The sequence below is a fragment of the Mustela nigripes genome, chromosome 4, assembly GCF_022355385.1.
Source record: "Mustela nigripes isolate SB6536 chromosome 4, MUSNIG.SB6536, whole genome shotgun sequence".
In the NCBI taxonomy this organism is placed as follows: domain Eukaryota; kingdom Metazoa; phylum Chordata; class Mammalia; order Carnivora; family Mustelidae; genus Mustela; species Mustela nigripes.
In genome coordinates, this window is record NC_081560.1 from 12,542,141 (window position 1) to 12,563,502 (window position 21,362).

At 40.1% G+C, this 21,362-nt stretch overlaps 1 protein-coding gene across 1 annotated transcript in view; it reads right to left on the bottom strand.

The window, feature by feature from the left end:
- The window catches only part of AGK (acylglycerol kinase), a 70,668-nt gene extending 70,164 nt beyond the window's left edge, over positions 1 to 504 (bottom strand). Inside the window, exon 1 of the mRNA XM_059396258.1 lies at positions 270 to 504. The gene's annotated coding sequence lies outside the window, so the exon portion shown is untranslated. The remainder of the gene's footprint in view (positions 1 to 269) is intronic.
- Positions 505 to 21,362: the final 20,858 nt, after the last annotated feature.

A 21,362-nucleotide genomic window follows, 5' to 3' on the forward strand; every position in this document is an offset into this window, starting at 1 on the left:
GCGGTCGCAGGGAGTCCGCCCGTGGTACGGAAGGAGAGGGGCAGGAGTGGGGGCATTAAGCCGGGGCAACGATGGGATCTGGTTTACTTTACATTTCTCCATGGCCACGTGCAGTGAGTAAATCCCGGAGGCGAGAGCTACCGAGAGGCCGGGGCCCGCGCTGACCACCAGGCAGCAGCTCGAATTCCTCCCCCTCCCGCCGGCGCCTGGCCCCTTCCCCTCCCCATTAGTGTTGGGACTAAACCGATCCATGCACGCCTCTTTCTCACCTGCTTCCCTCCGTCAGCCAGCTTTGCCGGGTGTGGAGTGCGGCCCTGGCGAGGCGCTCAGGGACCGCACCCCGCACGGTTCCAGCCTCCGGAGAGCTTGAATTCTAAGTTCCCCGTTTGCTACAGAGAGACACGAGTCCTTTCTGTCTTCCACTCCACGTACGCGTTAGGAACCATGAGAACAGCCAGCGAGGTTTTGGCGAAATAATTCATACTCTGCCAGCTTCTCCTCCTCACTGGGCCACACTAGATCGTGGGAACTTGCTATGCCCTCTCTCCCGAGGCTCTGTCAGTGAATGAGGGAAGTGAGAAGATCATCGTGAAGCACATCTTGTAGCTATAAAATGTGATGTTGAAGGTATGGGAGATAGTTGTTTTCGCTTCTCTTCTCCCAACCTCTTAGAACATTTGCTTTAAAATGAGTTGCTGAACGGCGTCCCTGTAAGGCTAGAAAAATCCGGGACTAAGGCGGGAGGGTCCAATGGGCAGACTGAGCTTTAAGGGCTTCAACAAAACAGTGGTTTCCAAAAATGGGAAAAGTTATGCTTGGAGGCACATACTAGGATCCAATCAGATTTTCCAATCAGAAAATCTAGAAAGAAGTTTTTTTCCTAAAACTTGGGAGAGGAAAACTTGATTTAGAGTTGGAACCATATACTGTTGGAAAGATCAGGCATCACGAGGCAGATGCCCAGAAAGCCTGTGAAGAAGGGTGGCCGGTGTCTGCCACCTGGGAGAAAACCCCTGGAGAGAAGAAGCCCCTCCAAGGAGGCCAAACACAGACATGCATAGCATCGCAGGCCTCACTCAGGAACATCCCTAATTGAAAAGCGCTCCCAGGGCCACACAGGAATATTTGTTAGTTTACGTTCTTTCTTTAATATGAAGCCTTCAATTCACTGTGGCCAGTACAGGGTGAATGGGGATGGTGATGTCAGCCTGTTGTGTTCCCAGCAGAGAAATCTGGAAACAACTCCCAGGTTTCTGCATGGATTTTGAAACTAGAAAAGATGAGACATCTCTATGGAGTAAAAACCTCAGAACTACCCATGCAAAAGAAGAGGGGAGCAGTGGTGAGGGGCATGATAGGTCTCTGAAAAAGAATTTCTGTTCTCTCCTATACTGCATGTTTGTATAGATAGAAACAGGGGGAGCCTATGACTCAGATATGTCACCAGCAAATGGGAAATATCTGCATCAAAATAGGACTAAGTCATAAATTAGTCATAAATTCATCTTCCAGGAGTTAACTGTACCCATTACACATATTTACTGACATTTTAATGCATTGTTGTAGTATCCCATTTAATTTTGAAGTTATATAACTCATGCTACTAATATTTTCCCTGTAGTAAGGCTACTATTGGCCCCTCAGTGAAGCTAACAATTGTCCCCTCAAATCGTTTCCGGAGGGACGTTGTCCCCTCATTCCCATCCTATAAGGGATTATAGTGAAAGCCACATCTTAAGCATGTGGTTTGTAAATCTGTAAGGACAGGACACAAATGATGCTGAAACATGGAAATTTCTCAAATGCTCTTCTCAGGCATCATTACCAGCACTGAGTGTTGGACATGGAGATGTAACACCTGTTGTCCCAGCTGCTGGGGGTGGTTTGGGCAGACAGCCTTCAGCTGTCGGCCCCTCCAGGGACAGCTTCCAATGTGGTGAACCATCTTCACCAATGTCACTGCCTTCTGGAGGTGGCCCACATCCAGTGACTGATCTAGGGAAGAATTCAAAAGCTTGGCTACTTGGCCCAAAGCCAAACATCTCTGAGAGCCCCACAGCTCCTCACGGGGTCAGCTGAGGTTGTCTCAGACACAACCCAGCTCAGCTTCTCCCTCTGCCTGCCCAAGCCTGTGTCCTTCAACAAAAGAGTTGATGCTGAACACTGAACACTGTAGTAGAGAGAATAATGACCCCCCCCCCAAGATGTCCTTAACCCCTGGAATCTACTAATACTTTGCAGGGGTAATTAAGTTAAGGTTCTTGAGATGGGAAAATTATCCTGGAGTATTCGTGTGGGTCCAATGTAATCACAAGGTCCTTTTAAGAAGGAGACCTGAAATCAGAGTGGTGGGCAGTAAATGTGAAAATGGTAAATAATTGATAGGTTTTTGGATAATATTTCAGAAATCTGGGTGAAGGGTATACTGCCAAGGAGTGGCATCAGTTTAAGATATGCATAGTAATCCCTCCTCCAGTGCCAGTGATTGGATTAAAAATTGAACATGTAGCTCCCATTTAGACCGAAGGGTCTTAAGGACGAGTCTGCTGAGAGATCTCAGGAAAGGTTTCATTCTCCTTAAAAGGGAGGAATTCAAGGAAGAGATGCTGATGAGCCTTACAAACGTTATGGTCATTATGCTCAGTGAAATATGCCAGTCACAAAAGAACACATACTATATGATTCTAATTCCACGAAACATCCAGAATTTGCAAATACATAGAGCTGGAGAGTGGAGTAGAGGCTACCCAGGGCTGGGCTTGGGGGTGGTTGGGGAGAAATGGAAAATGATTGCTAATGGATCTGAGATTTCTTTTTGGGATGCAATGTGCGATGGTTGGCTGTGGTGACGGCTGCAGGACTCTAGGAGTACAGTAAGGGGACAATCACATGGTACGGGATGACTTTCTTCCTCAGACAAGATCATATGGGTGCATAATACCTAAAATTGCTGAGGTGGAGAAGCTGAAGGGACTCCATCTTAGAAAGGCTCTGTCTAGGGGCACCTGAGTAGTTCCATTGGTTAAGCATCCAACGCTTTACTTTGGCTCAGGTCACGATCTCAAGAGTTGTGAGATTGAACCCAGCATGGGGCTCCGTGCTAGGCATGGAGCCCGCTTGAGATTGTCTCACTCCCTCTCCCTCTGCTCCTCCCCCAGCTGGCGCACACTCTCTCTCCCTCTCTACAAAAACAAAAGAAGTGCGCCTGGGTGGCTCAGTCATTAAGTGTCTGCCTTCCACTCAGGTCATGTTCCCAGGGTCCTGGGATGGAGCCCCACATCGGGCTCCCTGCTCAGCAGGAAGCCTGCTTCTCCCTCCCCTACTCACCCTGCTTGTGTTCCTTCTGTGTCAAATAAATAAATAAATATCTAAAAAAAGAAAAGAAAGTCTCCATCTCTGCTGTTTTTCTGCTAAGAAAACTCGTGTTCTATATTTGCTTCTGAGCAAGCCAAAGAAGTGGTGTTCCCACTTCAAGGAGGAAACAAGAAAGTTAACCATTCTCTAGTTCTGCTCTAGGCCCCAAACACCTGATAACACCTAAGAAGAGCCAGTTCCTGCCTACGTTCCAGGACATTAGCCTCAGACAAACCTCACTGATGCTGGCATCAGTACCCCTACCATTGGTAATTTATAACACCTGTCATCCACCTGTCCCCTGCCTTTGATCAGACCCTACCCTGGATTCCTACGGGAATGTGTACCCTAGACCCCTTTGCAGTATAAACCTCTAATCCCAAGCGATGACAAGACTCATTCTCCTTTGCTTTCTGAGTCTCCCAGTCACTCTGTCTATCCTTTACCTGTCACTCACACTCTTCAGTAAACTCAATTTTCACTTTCTCCAGCTTGCGTTTGAATTCTACCCTGCGTGAGGCCAAGGACCATCTTGACTAGTCCTGCAGGACCCTCCTTGGGGTGCTCAGACCCAGCCTGACCATGTCACTGCCACAACCCGTGCTCAGCCATGACGGGAACCAGTTTGGGTCAATGCCAACTCACAGAGGATGGGAGGCAAAGAGAGAAAGAACCTGGGTCCCCAGTGACGTCATTGAGCCACATGGTTGTACTGTTTCTAGAGCTTGCTCAAACTCTGGACATCCTATTACAGGAAATAATTCCTTTATTATTATTATATTCCTTTATATAATATATAATATTATTATTATATTCCTTTATATAATATATATTATATTCCTTTATATATTATTATATCCTTCATATAATATATATTCCTTTATATAATATATAAAATTTATTATATTCCTTTATATATTACTATATTCCTTTGTGTAATATATATTATTACATTCCTTTATATAATATATAATATTATCCTTTATATAATATATAATAATATTATTATTATATTCCTTTAACTATGCATAAGTCAGTTAAGAGTCAGGGTTTTCTGTTTCTTGATGCCAAGAGCACTGAACTGATGAACTGTAAGCCTAAGGCTATGGGTGGGTAGAAGACATAGTAGGGACAGTATTTTTTAAAAGATGTTAGGTTTTTATGAGGCATATAGGTGAAAGTAAATGGCAGATACATATCAATGGTATGCCTTACCTTTTACTGTTCCTAATATCACTCTCCAGCCATTCCCCTGGACCCGTGCCGTGTTTGTTGTTGATAGATTCACTAACATGAAAAGAGTTCAAGATTCAGAAAAACTGATATAATGCTCGTCCCTACATATAATAGCCTTATATGTAGCATCTCAGAAGAAATCTGCCTGCGGGAATAGGTACTCCCCAGCCAGAACTTCTATCATAGAAAATTATGTATGGATTCTTTTAACATTCATTTCTGGTTTGTTTACTTATTTTATGCCTACAGACTCCTCTTCAGACTACTCTGTTTCCCTTAGGAAAAAGTACAAAATGGTGTTCTTCTGGTATTTATGCTTAAAATCTCTTCCTTGTTATGACCTTTAGTATCCACTGCAGTTACTACAACCAGATTGGAGACATGTAAATGAGGCCTTTTGAGAAACCAGCAGGTTCCTAGGAGAGAGAATATCTTCCCAATGTAACGCAGGGTTTTATACGACCCTCTGTAATGCTCATTCTTGCCCATATGGGCCCAGCTTTTTTCTGAATGTGACTTCTCTTATTAACGTGTCTCCTTGTCATTCTTTGCCAACTACTCCTCCTGGCGACATCTGGCACTTTCTAGCTGCCTATTTCATTTGATATAGGAGTGAAAAGTGACAAAGGTCTCCAATTCTGTTTTGCAAATCCCGGTCTCCCAAAGTAACTCAGTGCTAAGCATTCCAGAACAAGAAGGGGGTAATTCCATCTCTAATGAATTTTGAGTCAATTTTTTAAGACCTTATTTTTTAGAGCAATTATAAGTTCAAATTGGGAGGAAGGTAGAATAATTTTCTATCTATGCCTCTGCCCTTACCCTTGCTCAACTTCCTACAATATCAACACTTCTCACCAGACTGATACATTTGTTACAACTGATGAACCTATGTTGACCCACCCTAATCTCCCAAAGTCACAGTTTCCTCTACAGTTCACTCTTGCTGCTGTACATCTTATGAGTTCAAAGAAAGTATAGTGACATATTTCCATCATTATAATATTGTACAGAATCATTCCACTGCCCTAAAAATCCTCTGTGCTCTGCCCCTTTAGCTCTCCCCACTACCACCCTGGCAACCACTGATTGTTCCCTATTCCTAGTTTTACCTTTTCCAAAATGTCATCTAATTGGAGTCATACATTATGTAGCCTTTTCAGATATGTTTCTTTCACTTTATAATATGCATTTAACATTCTTCCATGTCTTTTCTTGGCTTGATAGCTCATTTCCTTTTAGCATCAAATAATACTCTGTTGTCTGGTTGTACTACAGTTTATTAATCTGTTCACTTAATAAAGGACTTCTTGTTTGCTTCCAAGTTTGGGCAATTACGAATAAATCTACTATAAACAGATGTGCAGGTTTTTGTGTGGACATAAGTCTTCAACCTCTCTGAGTCAATACAAGAAGCATTATTGCTGGCTCACATGGCAAGAATAGGTTTAGTTTTGTAAGAAACCACCAAACTGTCTTCCAAAGTGGATGTACTAGTTTGCATTCCTACTGGCAATGTATGAGAGCTCCTGTCACTCCACATTTGGTGGTGCCCTCTCCAGAGGGGGGCCATTATAATAGATGTGTGCTGGCATCTCGTTGTTTTAATTTACATTTCCCTAATGACATGTGACATGGAGCATCTTTCATGTTTGTTTGCCCTCTGCATATTTTTTTGGTGAGGTGTCTGTAAAGGTTTTTGGCCTATTTTTAAAATCAGGTTGTATTCTTATTGTTAAGTTTTAAGAGTTCATTGATTACTTTGAAACTGTCCAATACCAGATGTGCCTTTTGCAAATGCCTTCTCTCAGTTTGTGGCTTGCCTTCTAATTCTCTTGATATTGCCTCTTGCACAAAATAATTTTTTCATTTTAATAAGGGCCAGCTTATTAACTTTTTTCTTTCAGGGACCATGTTCAGTGTTGTATCTGAAAAGGCATCACCACACCCACATCATCTAGGTGTTCTCCTGTGTAACCTTCTAGGAGTTTTATAGTTTTGTATCTTATATTTAGGTCTATGATCCATTCTGAAGTAACCTCTATGAAGAGTATAAAGTCTGTGTCTAGATTCTTTTTTTTTTCTTTTGCACATGGATGTCCAGCTGGTCCAGCCCCATTTTTTGAAAAGACAACTGCTCTTCACTGTACTGCTGTTTCCCCCTTTCAAAGCTCAGTCCATTATAGTTATGTGGCTCTATTTCTGAGCTATTTTGTTCCATTGATCTATTTTTTCCCCAATACCACAGTGTCTTGATTACAGTAGTTACATAGTATGTCTTGAGGTTGGGTAGCATCTATCCTCTAACTCTGTTCTTTTCCCTCAATATTGCATTGGCTATTTGGGGGTTGTTTGCCTCTCTACCTAAACTTTAGAATCAGTTTGTGAAACTGATTTGCTGGAATTTTGATTGGGATTGTAATGAATCTATGGATAAAACTGGGAGGAGCCAACGTCTTGACAATATTGAGTCTTTCTATCCATGAACATGGAACATCCCTCCATTTATTTAATTCTTCTTTTATTTCATTCATCAGAGAGGCAAAATATAAAAGAGGGTTAACAGGCATGCAAGAGAGCATGAGAAGGTCCCATAACCATCTAGTGGTATCTCCAGAAGGAGAGAATAGAGAATAGGAAGAAGCAGTATTCAAAAATACTGGCAGATGGAGCAGACACACTATAGAACACTAAAGGGAAAATCCTAAAAACACCCAAAGGAAGAGGAAAGCAAAGAAAATTAAATGAAAATGTATAAACAGGGTGGAGGATTCATCCTTGTTCTGACACTAGTCTTTAACTTGTAGCCATGATTATAACCTGTCCCTCCGCTACCCATTCCACATCTCCTCACCTTAGGCCAGGCTTCTGCTGGTTAAAATTTGAGGAGGGGAATCAAATATTCATTCCTGGGGAACTGAATTCAAGGTCCTGCCTGGATAGAGATGCAGTCGTACCTCATTAACCTTTGCCCTTAGACGTGGCAACATAAAGAAGTGGTCAAGGATCTCCTGGGTTTCATGCATATAACTTCCTACTCTCATTGTTTAGCAACAACTTTGCTTGCCCTTGAAAATTGGGTGAAAGTCCCTCACCAGGAGAGACAGTCTTTTACTTAAGGCCCCCAATACTCTTTTCCATCTCTAGTTTATGCAGGCTTGGCTACAAGCTGAGTCACTGGGACTCAGCCAGCTCAACGAGGAATGCAAGATCTGGCATCAGGTGTAGACCATGCTAGCTGAGCTCCAGATCCTAGTTGTTTCCCCAGTAAAGATGCTCCCTTTGTCACATGTAGACCAGATGTTCCTGTTCCTCTCTCAATTTCCCTAAAATATGGAGAGTAAGAGGGACAGGATTTCGCTGCTGGAGGACTTCCCATGGTATGCCCAGTTGTGCCTAGCCCAAGCACATCTCAATACAGAATAATGAGAGTTTGTGGGATCATATCACACACACACTCTTTTCCTTTTCCTTCTCCTTCTCCTCCCTTCTTTTGCTGCTGAAGTTTTTCTCCAAGACCTTCTTTTACACCTTCGATTGTATTTGTATTGGCATGAGGCAGGGTGTGTTTGCCCATGTGTGCACATTGCTATCTTAGTCTGGGTTCTATAAAACAGATTGAGAGTTAATCTGTTGTTACCTTTCAAGACATGACTCCCATGGAGAAGGACAAGGAAGAATGGGGATCCGAGGCAGCAAAAGCTGGCCACCTTTAAGTGTGACCGATAGCTTTATCCAATGGGACTGTCCTCCAAAATCCACATCAACTAAGTCTCAGAACCATCCTGTGAAGGAGAAGTAGGGGAAGGATCTATCCACCTGCTCTTGCCTTCCACGATCAAGCTGTTAGCTTCCTGCAGGGTGTGGGAATGTGTAGGAATGGGTGCAGAGCAGGCTCTCACAGCAATATCAACAAGAAAGCCAGGGATACCTCAACCTCTCAAGAGCCTGAGGCCCACATTCAAGATAGGCGCATTCTGGCTGCGCCTCTCCAAAGTCGGTCTGAGCACATGCAAAGCTGGTTGCACAGTGGCAGCTGGAACAAGAGACAGGTGGGGTCATTAGGCATGAAATGATGGATAAGATATGTTGGATACACTGGCTTAATGCATGACCCTGATCTTTCCCTGTTTACCCAGTGACCTCATTAGATATAGCACCCAGTTGGTAGTCAAAGCTTCAAATCCAGTGAAAATATTATCCTCTTGGTACCAGAATTTCTATTTTGGATATTTTTTATACAATGGGGACACGAAGTAAACATTTTGGAAGGAGGTCACTGGGTATCTGTGAGTTGAGCTACTCTCCATTCTACTACTTGATTGCCTGACTCATGTCTTCTGGCTAAAGGAAGAATTGCTTCATATATTGTGCTGATTCAAAGAATATTCTCAATCTTATAGGCAGCACTCCTTATTGAAAATGCTTACTTAATCAGCTGGGGGCACTAGTGAATTTCAATAGACCATTCCATGATTCCATAAGACCAACTGCTTCTGGGTGTTGGGGACATGATAAGTCCAGTGATTCTCATGTACTAGAATCCATTATCTAACTTGGATTCCTTGGTTAGAAGCAATGTTGTGCAAGGCACCATGACCATTTTTAAGACCTCTGATATGTTCCCAGGCAGTGGTTCTGGCAAGGCATGACAGGCAGGGGAAAATAAAAGCAAATCTGTGGATCCTTCACGGGGTCTTGTGCTGAGCTCCATTCAACACCCCAATCTGCCGGGCAGACTTAGCAGATACTAGACCTGCTAGGACTTAAGGGCTGAAGGATGTAGTCAATGGTGCTAGAGCAGCCAAGGAGGTTCTCATGCTCTGAACTCACTCAAACCTGATCGCTTTTCATTCACCTGTGAGGTGGGCCACTGGAGCACACACAAATCTCATAGTTATTGCCTCAAAAATATGTGCCTCCTTGTGGTGGAGGGCCCAGTGCCCACCCCCTTCATTCACTGCAATAGCACCAAAGGAGTGTACCAGCCAATATGGTCTTTGGGGTAGAGCTGCAGGGGAAATCTCTTATCCTCAGTGGTGGCACAGCATAATTCTAGGTGTCCATAGATCACGATATTTTAAAAATCCTTGTTAATTAATGTATGATATTGCAACATTTGGATACATCACTGCTTAGCATCCCTTCATTGTTAAAAGATGGGGCTTTCCAGTTATAACTAAAAAACAAATGAAAGATCTTTGAAGTCATTTATGATTGCATTCCTAGGGTTAATTTTTACACTTGCAATCAGAAAAAATATATTGAAGGTTCCAGATGCATATTCCCAAACTGTTTCATTAAAACATTTTTTTACTGGGGTGCCTGGGCAGCTCAGTTGGTTAAGTGTCTGACACTTGAATGTGACTCTGGTCATGATCTCAGGGTTGTGAGATCAAGCCCTGTATCAGGCTCCACACTCAGTGGGGAGTTTGCCTGATTCTCTCTCTCCTTCTTCCTCTCCCCTCCCACACTCGCATTCTCTCTCTAAAATAAATAAATAAATGAAATCTTAAATAAAATAAAAACATAACCAATTTATATTCTCATTATTTGTTTGGGATGGCAACTTCACCACCATTAAGGTTTTCCCCCAATTTCTACTTATTTAATTGTTGGAGAAATAGCATTTCTTTTTTTTTTCAATTTACATTTCATTGATTATGTGTAAAAAGTGCTTTTTATGCCATCAGGCCACTTTTATTTTCTCTTCCATAAAATATTTGCTTGTCTTTTACTTATATTTTTATATTTTCCCAACATGCCTTCCATGTTTATTTTTATTTTTTAAAATTCTCTAACTTCATCTAAATAGTCAAAATATCACATTTTAGAAAGATATTATAGTAACTGGATTCTAGTGAAATGTTAATTTTTCTCACCAACTTGATACATGCTCTTTATAGCTTTAGGACGGGAATCCTTTTGTTTGTTGCAAATACTTTCCTGGTATATTTGCCTTTGTACTTGGTTAATGATATCTTTGATGTGAAAAACGAAACAAAATGTTGAATTTCATGTGGATGAATCTTAATCCTAGAGAACCCTCTAATGATTAGAAATTCACATACATACTCATTTTCTATGGCTTCATTTTATTATAAAATGAAAAAATTCACCCATAACTATGTTTCTGTATCAAGATGCACCAAAATCTTTCCAACTCTAAGGTCCCCACTGCAGCCCCTCATCACCTTGCTCCCACTCATTCTCCTGCCCCAAGCCTAATGGTTACTCCAGCAAACAGTCCTCCCTGTGTCACTCTCCTAAATCAGCTTCCTCCTGCTATACTCACCCAAAGCTCCCATGTCCTTTATGAAATTCATAATAATCTGCAATTATATATTTAGTTGTATCATTATTTATTGCCTGATCCCTCTTCCCACTATAGTGATCTAATTTTATAAGGGCAGTGGCGATATTTCTTTTTCCTGAAGAATACCCACATCCATATATGTATATATAGTATCTGGCACAAAATATTAAGGATTGAATGAATCATGAACTTTCTTCATTCTCTGCCCTCCTACATACTAAATATCACACATATTTACTCAAATATTACCACACACCACCTCTCTCCACCATAAGCTCTGGGAGAGAATGTTCCTCCCTCCCACCCAAGGCTCATGCACCCACCCATACTTTGCACAGCTCCCCTTCTTCCTCATCAGTAATGCCTCATCAGTAATCTTCTCTCTGCACTCATTTCTCCCTCCCATCTCCACTGTCCTTCCCTTTTAGCATTTACAGCTTCTCAAAACCCAACCACTTCAACATAGAAATATACCCAAAACCTACCCTTTCTGATCTCACAAGTTTCTGCTACAGATAATTTACATATGACAAAATGCACCCATATTAAGTGTACAGATTGGTGACTTCTCATGACTGTACATATTCCTGTGATGGCCATGATGGAGATATAGAATGTTTCCATCACTGCCCCAGTATTGTCTCATCCTTCCTAGCCAACTTCCTCATGCCCCCAATCTGCCCCAGCAGCAAAAAGCCATGACTCTGCTTTCTGTCAACATAAATTGCATCTCTCTCTTTTAGAGTTTCATATAAATGGAATTACCAGGAGTCCCCTTTTGTCCCTGATCTCTTTCTCTCAGCATGGTGTCTTTAAGATTCATCCATATTATTGGGTATTGGAAAAGTTTTTTCCCTTCCTGCCAGTGGTAGCCTACTCTCAGGATCTACTGTAGTTTGTTTATCCACTCATCCATCGACAAATTTTTTTTAGATCATTTTAAAGTTTGGACTATTATGAATAAAGCTGCATCTAACATTTGTATATAAGTCTTTGTGTAGATTATTGTTTATGTTTTCATTTCTTAAGGGTAAATGCATAGAAATGGAATGGCTGAGTTGTAGGATAAGTATAGATTTTACTTTTTAAGAAAGTACCAAACTATTTTCCAAAGTGGTTGTACTATGTCACATTCCCACCAACAGTGTATGAGAGGTCCTGGGGCTCCATATTCTCACCAGCACTTGGTATATCAGCTTTTAAATTGCAGACATCCTAACGAATTGAATTGTCTATCATATATCTTCTCCAGTGAAGCATCTATTTAAATATTTTGCTCATTTTGAAAAATTAAGTGAAAAAATGATGAATTTTAAGAGTTTTTTTATATATTTTAGATATAACTCCTTTCTCAGGTATGTTTTGAAAATATTTTCTCCCAGTCTATGTTTTACCTTTTCATTTTTGTAACAGTGTCTTTTTAAATTATATAATTATAATTAATTTATATTATAGGTATATAATATATATTATTATAATATTATAAATAAATAATTATATATATGTAAAAATAATACAACATATTATTTGTTTCAGGGGTACAGGTCTGTGATTCATCAGTCTTACACAATTCACAGCACTTACCATAGCACATACCCTCCCCAGTGTCCATCACCCAACCTCCTCATCTCTCCCTCCCGCCCCTCTCCTCTCCAGTGACCTTCAGTTTGTTTCCTGAGATTAAGAGTCTCTTATGGTTTGTCTCCCTCTCTGGTTTCATCTTATTTCATTTTTCCCTCCTTTCCCCTATGATCCTCCATCTTGTTTCTCAAATTCCTCATATCAGGGAGATCATATGATAAGTGTCTTTCTCTGATTAACTTATTTCACTCAGCATAATGCCTTCTAGTTCCATCCACATCACTGAAAATGGCAAGATTTAATTCCTTTTGATGGCTGCATAGTATTCCGTTGCACACATATATGTATGTATATGTATATATGTGCAATGGAATACTATGCAGCCATCAAAAGGAATTAAATTTTGCATATATATACACATACATTTATATATGTATATACATATATGTACATACACATATGTATATATATACATGTATATGTTTATATATGTGTGTATATATACATATAAATATGTATATATGTGTATACATATATTTATATATATATAAATATGTGTATGTATTATATGTATATACATATATATATACACATTTATATACCACATCTTCTTTATCCATTCATCTGTTGATGGACATCCAGACTCTTTCCATAGTTTGGCTATTGCGGATATGGCTGCTATAAACATTTGGGTGCACGTGCTCCTTCAGATCACTACATTTGTATCTTTAGGGTAAATACCCAGCAGTGTAATTGCTGGGTCATAGAGTAGCTCTATTTCAACTTTTTGAGGCAAGTGGCTGCACCAGCTTGCATTCCCACCAACAGTGTAGGAGGGTTCCCTTTTCTCTGCATCCTCGCCAACACCTGTCATTTCCTGGCTGGATAATTTTAGCCATTCTGACTACTGTGAGGTGGTATCTTACTCTGGTTTTGATTTGTATTTCCCCAATGCTGAGTGATGCTGAGGACTTTTTCATGTGTCTGTTGACCATTTGGAGGTCTTCTTTGCAGGAATACCTGTTTATGTCTTCTGCCATTTCTTGATTGGATTATTTGTTCTTTGGGTGTTGAGTTTGATAAATTCTTTATAGATTTTGGATACTAGCCCTTTATTTGATATGTCATTTGCAAATATCTTCTCATTCTGTCGGTTGTCTGTTGGTTTTGTTGATGTAACAGTGCCTTTTTGAAGAGCAAAAGATTTAGATTTTGGTGAAGTACAACTTTTGATTTTTTTCTTTATGGTTCATTTTTATGTGGCCTATTTAAGAAATTTATTAAGATCTTTAACCCAAGATCATTAAGATTTTCTCCTATTTTCCTTTTAGAAGTTTTGTAGTTTCCACTTTTATATTTAGGTCTATGATCTACTTTAGGTTAATTTTTGTGAGTGTTTTAAGAGGCGAGGTTTCTTTTTTCCATGTGATTATCCAGGTGTTTCAACATTATTTTTCAAGATACTATCTTTATTCCCATTGAAATACATTTGCAAATCATTTGACCATAGATACATAGATTTATTTATGGATTCCTTATTCTGTTCTGTTGGTCTATGTGTCTATCCTTATGCTAGTGCTATCTTGATTAATAAGGCTTTGTAGGAGGGCGCCTGGGTGGCTCAGTGGGTTAAGCCTCTGCCTTCAGCTCAGGTCATGGTCTCAGGGTCTTGGGATTGAGCCCCACATTGGGCTCTCTGCTCAGCAGGGAGCCTGCTTCACTTCTTCTCTCTCTCTGCCTGCCTCTCTGTCTACTTGTGATCATCTCTGTCAAATAAATAAATAAAATCTTTAAAAAAAAATAAGGCTTTGTAGGAAGTATTGAAGTCAAGTAGTGTAAATCTTACAATTTTGTTCTTCTCTTCTAAAATACTTTGGCTATTCTAGGTTCTTTGAATTTCTATATGGTGTTTAAAGTCAGCTTGTCAATTTCTAAATAAAAGAGGCTACTGTGATTTTGATGAGGAGGAGACAATATTTGTACAATATTGAATATTTTAATCCATGAGCACAGTATCTCTCTGCATTTATTTAGGTGTCTTTAATTTATCTCAGTAATGTTTCTTAAGCTTTAAGTATAAACATCATGCACATATTTTGTTCATTATATCCTTATATTTTTCATGTTTTGAGTATTACTGTAAATGGTACAATTAAAATCTCAGTATCTAATGGTATGTTTCTAAAATGTGGAAATACAATTTAGATCCTGCAACTTTACTAAATTCCTTTGTAATTATGGGGTTTTGTTTTTTGGTAGAAGTCTAAGGAATTTCTATGTATACAATCATGTCAGCTATGATTAATGGCAGTGTTACTTCCTTTTTATCTGAATATATTTTTATTTCTTTTTATTTCCTTATTTTACTACTCAATTAATAAGGTAATATGAAATAGAATTGGTAAGCATGAGGATTTTTGTATAGTTTTTGATATAAGGAGAAAAGCATTCAGAATTTCACCATTAAGAATGATCATAGGGTTGTCTGGATGGCTTAGTCCGTAGAACATGTGATTCTTGATCTTGGGGCCATTAGGTTTGAGCCCCATGTTGCAGGTTGACCTTATTTTTTTAAAAAAAGTAAAAAAAAAAAAAAAGAATGATCATACCTACAAGTTGATCATAAATGTTCTTCACCATTTAAGGGCATTCCCTAGTTTTATGAGTTTTTGTCACGAATAGTTGTTGTATTCCCCCCCCCATTTTTTTTTTTTTTTTGCCTCTACTTATCTGTGCCTCCTGTCATAGATTTACGATTGGGATGAGAGTCCCAGTCTGGGCAGCACTGGATCCACCGGCAAGCACTTAATGACATGGGAAAATAGGCAAGTTTGGGATTAGCGAGACAGATGATCTTTGATATTCTTTTCCCCAGATCTCTCCAAAGCTAATTGAAATTTTCCAGTTAGAGATTTATTTATTCCAATTTCAAATACTCCTGAAGCACTAAGGACTGATGAGATAATCCATGTGATTTTGATCAGATTTTCCCCCCAACATTAAACTGACAAAATGCTGAGGAAATGAGAATGCGTGTCAGAGGTCACACAAGGAGATGGACAGGTTAAGAGAGGCCACTAGAGGTACAAGAAAAGGGGGGATAGATATCACAGATGCCGCAGAAAGGAACTGAAATGATACCGTAGCATAGATACATGATATACTTTCATGGAGAACTGTGGAGATCATCACCACGCCACGGAACTCCTGCTTTCCTACATTAATCCTTTCTTGCACAAAGAAGGTCACAAACAAGAATTTTAAAATAAAAATTATGCTTTAAACTGTTTTTGGCAAATCAACCCAGACCCTACCTCGAAAGACTGAATCCGCATTTGGTTGACAGCTACCTCCCAAGTCCACATCTCCCCAGGGAGACCCTCCAGCCAGCACTGCTCACGATGTGTTCACAGAGGACTATTTCAGAAGGAAGTAAATAGTTACACACATGTACCAAACAACAACAATAGCAAAACAACGATGCCACGAGCTTGGGAATCACTTGGGAATCACCATGTGTCTATATTAGAATTCAATAGAACCTCTGACATACAAATGAGCGTCTAAATGTCTAAGGTTGATGTAGGAGATAGTGTTTTAGGTGTTATTTAAGGTGGGAATAGAACTTACCGTCGTGGTCTCAGTTCTGCTGGAGTCAAGCGGTGTGGTAGAAACACTACTAGACTTCAAGGCAAAAAACCCAGGTTCAATGTCCGGCTCCTCTGTCTAGTTATGTCATTGTGGGTGCTTATTTAAAATGTCTGAGTCTCTGTTTCTTTGTCAATATGAGGATAATACTCTAACTTACTTATAGGGCTAGTCATGAAGATAAAATGGATTATTGAATGTGCTATCACCAACTCAATATCTAATGCCAAAAACTTGTGTGTTCTTCCAATTCCAAACCACAAGCTCATAAAGAATATGCAGATTTAAAAATCCATTGTGAATTGCATTAATTAGATTTTAAATGTTACATACAATGATGAACCTAAAATGTTACAACCGATAAAAGGGATATGGGTTGACATTATATATAAGATATTTAATGTATATAACAGATGTAATAATGCCTTCCACATTATAAGAAATGTCAAGAATTCTAGCTCCTGGGTGAGGGACAGAGTAACCCAAACCTTTAGGAGGACAGTTTATGAGTATAAAATAGAATAAAGACTGACCTGTTTGTAGGAGAATATCAAAGCATTTGTAGCAAAACAGGAATATATCAAAAGAAAGAGGGCACTCTGAAGCAGCATAGCAAAAGAAAAAGGACACTCCATCCAATCAGGATTCTTGCCTCATTTATTGGATCAATGACCTTTGGCATTTAACGAAGCCTTTCTAAAACTTTAATTGTGAAATGACAATGACATGTCTCCTGTCTGGAGCCGAGGGCTGGATTCGATTCTCTTTTCCACCTCCCAGTTCTGCATTTCCTTTGCACAGCTTTAACCTTTGATCTTGGCCTCATTGTCCCCAAACGCTCGGTCTCCAAAACTGCAAAATGATAAGTATAAATACAAAATCCTACTACTAATTGTGTATGTAATTGCAGAGATTAAGTTCTGTGACTTAAAATTCTCTGACCTTAATTCTAAAGCTCTCCATTTATTCCTTATTCCTACATAGTCTCTTATCTTGAACCTTAAGAGGAAGGCTTTAATCCTACCAACTTGAAAGCAGGGCACGAAGCCCTGTTGGGTGCTTTGGCAGTGCAGTAAGCCTAAGGGAGCACCACTGGGTGGCGCTAAAGATCCGGTTGTAGAAGGAGACTAGGGATAAACCCGCACAAGCGTGAATTTCCTCTGGGTATATTGGCTGGCACCAGGCTATTTCCTTTATTGCCAGGGATCTTGGGGATGTCTTGGCTGGAATCTAATGCAAACAGTCCCTCTGCAGTGCTCAGCCTTGGTACAGGGGGGTCTTGGGCTTGGCAAGAGTATCTCCAGGGGTTTATTACAATATTATTAATAACCAGATCTTTCTGCCTCCTCCCAGAACCTTCCTTCAGTTCCCAGATCTGGAGCCTATCCTGTTTCTTCAGCCACTCATTCATTCAAGCATTTATTGCATGCTCTTACATACCAGGCATACAGCCAGGAAGGATGTGGTTTGAGAGATCCAGGACATCAGCATTTTTTTTTTAAGTCTGCCATCAGCACCAACCCAGGTATCGGGCATCAGGGGTACCGCTCAGGTCCTGCACTGAGGGAATGACATTGTTGGCAACTGAACTGTGGCTGAACTTCCAGGAGGGAGCGGAGGTGGAAATATTACAGTTTTTGTATTTACAGCTGGTTCATAACACCTCCCTCCTCTAGCACACGCTATTGGCATGAAGGCAATGTAGCTTTTCTGCCCGCCTACCTCCATATCAAGATGACCTTAGCACCTTCTTTTTCTCGTTATTTATTTTAGTTTAAACCTATTACAAGGTAGTCTGACTGCTTTTCTAAGTAAAAAGTCTGGGGAAGTGAACATACTCTGTATGATAGATGAATGATAGAAATAGGTCATTATACATTTGTCCAAACCCATTGGATATACACCAAAAGTGAACCCTTGTGTAAACTATGGATGTTGGGTGATTATAATATATCAATATAAGTTTATCAATGGTAACAAATGCACTATTCCAGTGAGTGGCATTGATAAGGGGGAGGCTCTGCGTGCATAGGAGCGGGAAATGTATTGGAAATATCTCAGTTTTGTTTCAAACCTAATAAAACTGCTTTAAAATATACAAGGCTTTTTTTAAAAAAAGTCTCTTGGAAATTTATTCATAAGGGAATAGTATTCAACAATAAAAAGAAGAGTTATCAATGAAAAAACATGGAGGAATTTTATATGCATATTACTAAGGGAAACAAACCAATCTGGAAAGGCTACATAATATATGATTCCAACCCTATGACATCTGGAAAAGACAAAGCTATGGAGACAGTAAACAGATCAGTGGTCGTCGGGGGTTGGAGGAGAGAGAGGAAGAGACGCACAGGTAGAGCAGAGGGGATTTTCAGGGCAGCAGAAATATTCTGTCTGATATTCTAACCATAGATACATGCCTAACACATTTGTCAAAACCCATATAACTCTACAACCAAAGAATAAACCCTAACATAAACGATAGACTTTAGTTACTAGTAATACATCAGTATTGACATATCAATTGTAACTAATTGATTGAAGATGTTAGCCATGGGGGAAACTGCAGAGAGACTCAGCCTATCTGAGAACTCCTCGTACTTCCTCTGAAATTTTGCTGTCAGCCTAAAAACTGCTCGCCAAAACCCAGACTGTTAATCTTTTTAAGTTTCTTTGGAAAGAACTCATATTTACATAGTGCTCTGCAGTTTTCAGATCAATCCACTTGATTCTCACAAGAGCACTGTAAGAAGTAAAAGACTGGTATTGTCTCAAGTTTATAGATGTGAGCATGAAGGGCAAGGAAATCACGTGAGTTCTCAAGTTCATGCAGCAATTTAATATCAGGGTGAGGATTTGAACCCATGTCTCCTTGTTCCAGATCCAGAGTGCTTTTCCCTATATCCCAAGTACTTGCAAGCAAAGAATTGGCATCAAGCCTCTGCACTCCCCTGTGATTATTTCTTCTTTCTCCCAAGATTTTGGAGTTCAATTCAACAGAGATATAACGATATCACAGTTCAAGATCTCAGTCTATGGCTATTTGACATGATGTAATACAAGGATTTCATGTGTAAAACAGCATCTTTAACTTTTTTCCTACCAATTCTTTCCTTCAGTGTCTTTTGAAATCTTTGCTTCCTCTCAACTTTTAAGATAATACATCAGAACAAGGATGAAAGCAGAGAAGAGCTAGAAGAAGGTGGGGCCATTTTTATAGAATTTAACACTGAGGACATGAGATTGCTCTCCTTAAAGAGCCACAGCAGCTTGGGATGGAGGCATCAAGGTCCCAGAGCACATCAACATCAATGGTTAGAACGCACAAAGCAAGTTTTTTTTTTCAACAGCGACACCTTGTGTCGCTATAAGAATTAATAGCAGTAAAAAAAACAAGAGACCCACATTTGCTCTCTTGGATATAGAGATGGTACTGACTCCTCTAGAGACCATGTAAACCTCCACGTGGTGGAGGAGGGAAGTGAAAATTCCCAAGAGAGGCATCTGCTTTCAGCTAAGTAATCATCTAGACACGGAAATACTTTAGAAAAACAATACATTAGAAAATTACATTAGAAAAACAATACATTAAAAAAACAAAAGAGGAAAGACCACGTGGGGACAGAGGGAGAAGATGGTCATCTACAAACCAAGGAGAGAGGCCTCAGAAGAAACCAAAGCTGCCAGCACATTAATTTCTGACTCCCAGCCTCCAGAAATGTGGGAAGATCATTTCTGGCGTGGAAGCCCTCTAGTCTGTGATATTTTTTATGGCAGTTGTGACAATCTCACACAGGCATATCGTGGGCACTCAGGAAAGTGAAGAGAGAAATGAATTATGCAATTAAAAATTCACAATCATGGTAAGTACCAGGAAGGGCAAATAAAGGTTGCCGAGAACACACAGTAACATGACCGGACCTAGTCTGGGACAACTTGGAGGGCTGGCCTGAAGAAGTGATATTTAGGTTGAAGCCTGAAGGACTGGTAGCCACTGGCCAGGCAGAAGGGGTTAGGTAGTGGTAGAAAGCTTTCCACACTCAGAAGGAACAGCATGTGCAAAGGCCCTGAGGTGGTAAGGGGCATTGTGTGCTTTGGGATTTGAAAGGTGGCACACAGAGTAGAAAAGGGTGGGTAGTTCTAGAAGAGGCAGGTGAGGCAGGCCAGAACCTGACCAGTATGGCATTTCAGGCCATGTCGAGGGGTCTGAAAAAAGGGTAATCCATTTTAAGTGCAGGAATGGAAGGAACATCTTTGTGTGACAATAAGATTTCTCCAGCTGCTGTGCAGAAGTTGTAAGGTGGGGTGGGGTGGGGTGAGGCAAAGATGGATGTGGGGAGACCAGGGGTCCACAGGAGGCAAAGTAAGACACTGTGGCTTGAACCAGGGGGACGAAAGCAGAGGTGAATGGGTAATTCCAAAAGATACTTGAGAAGAGGGACACAAAAGAAAACGACCAGATCCACATCTTCAAAAACCTTACTCTTACTAAGCATGGAAAAGCATGGGGAATGTAGGAGTGGTAGAAGGTAAGAGCAGGAATAAATAGGAAGAGGAAGAAGAACCTGGTCTAATAAAACCCTGAAAGTGGGTTTTAAAAGGGAATTCTGCGAGATCATCTCAGACTTGGTTGGAAGATGGAACTCAGGACCGCCCTGCTAACACCGCTGGTTTGATTATCTTACAAAATCCCCTGTAAAGTGGAAGCAGCAACACATATTGGTTCACCACTGGAAATAATCATATTTTGCATTAATAGATTTGGCTCTTAGCTTATCTTCATGCACTTTCAGATCTGTGTTTTTTCTTTTTTTTCCTATTTGACAGATTGCACTCTTGGTTGCCTTTTAATTATTGAATTGCTGTTCTTTATCTGCAGCCTCTGACTAGTAACCTTATTATAACAATTGCCCAAGACTCAGAACTGAACAGTGTACAATAAAAATCCACAATAATGAAAATGCTTAAATTAAATAAAAATCTCCTAACAAGTAGCAGAGCACGCCGGAATGGATTGTATGAGTCACCGACTGTATGAATGATTTATTTTGGAAGTTATATCAGCTAAAGAAAAGCATATTTTGATCTTAACAATCAATACCCAGCCCTAATACACTCATCACAGAGCCTGTGAGTGAAATAACTTCATGCAGAGATTATTATCCTATAAATAACATCCTAATAGTCTGTTGGTATTTATGACCACCGTTTTAAAAATTATTTGCTAGGG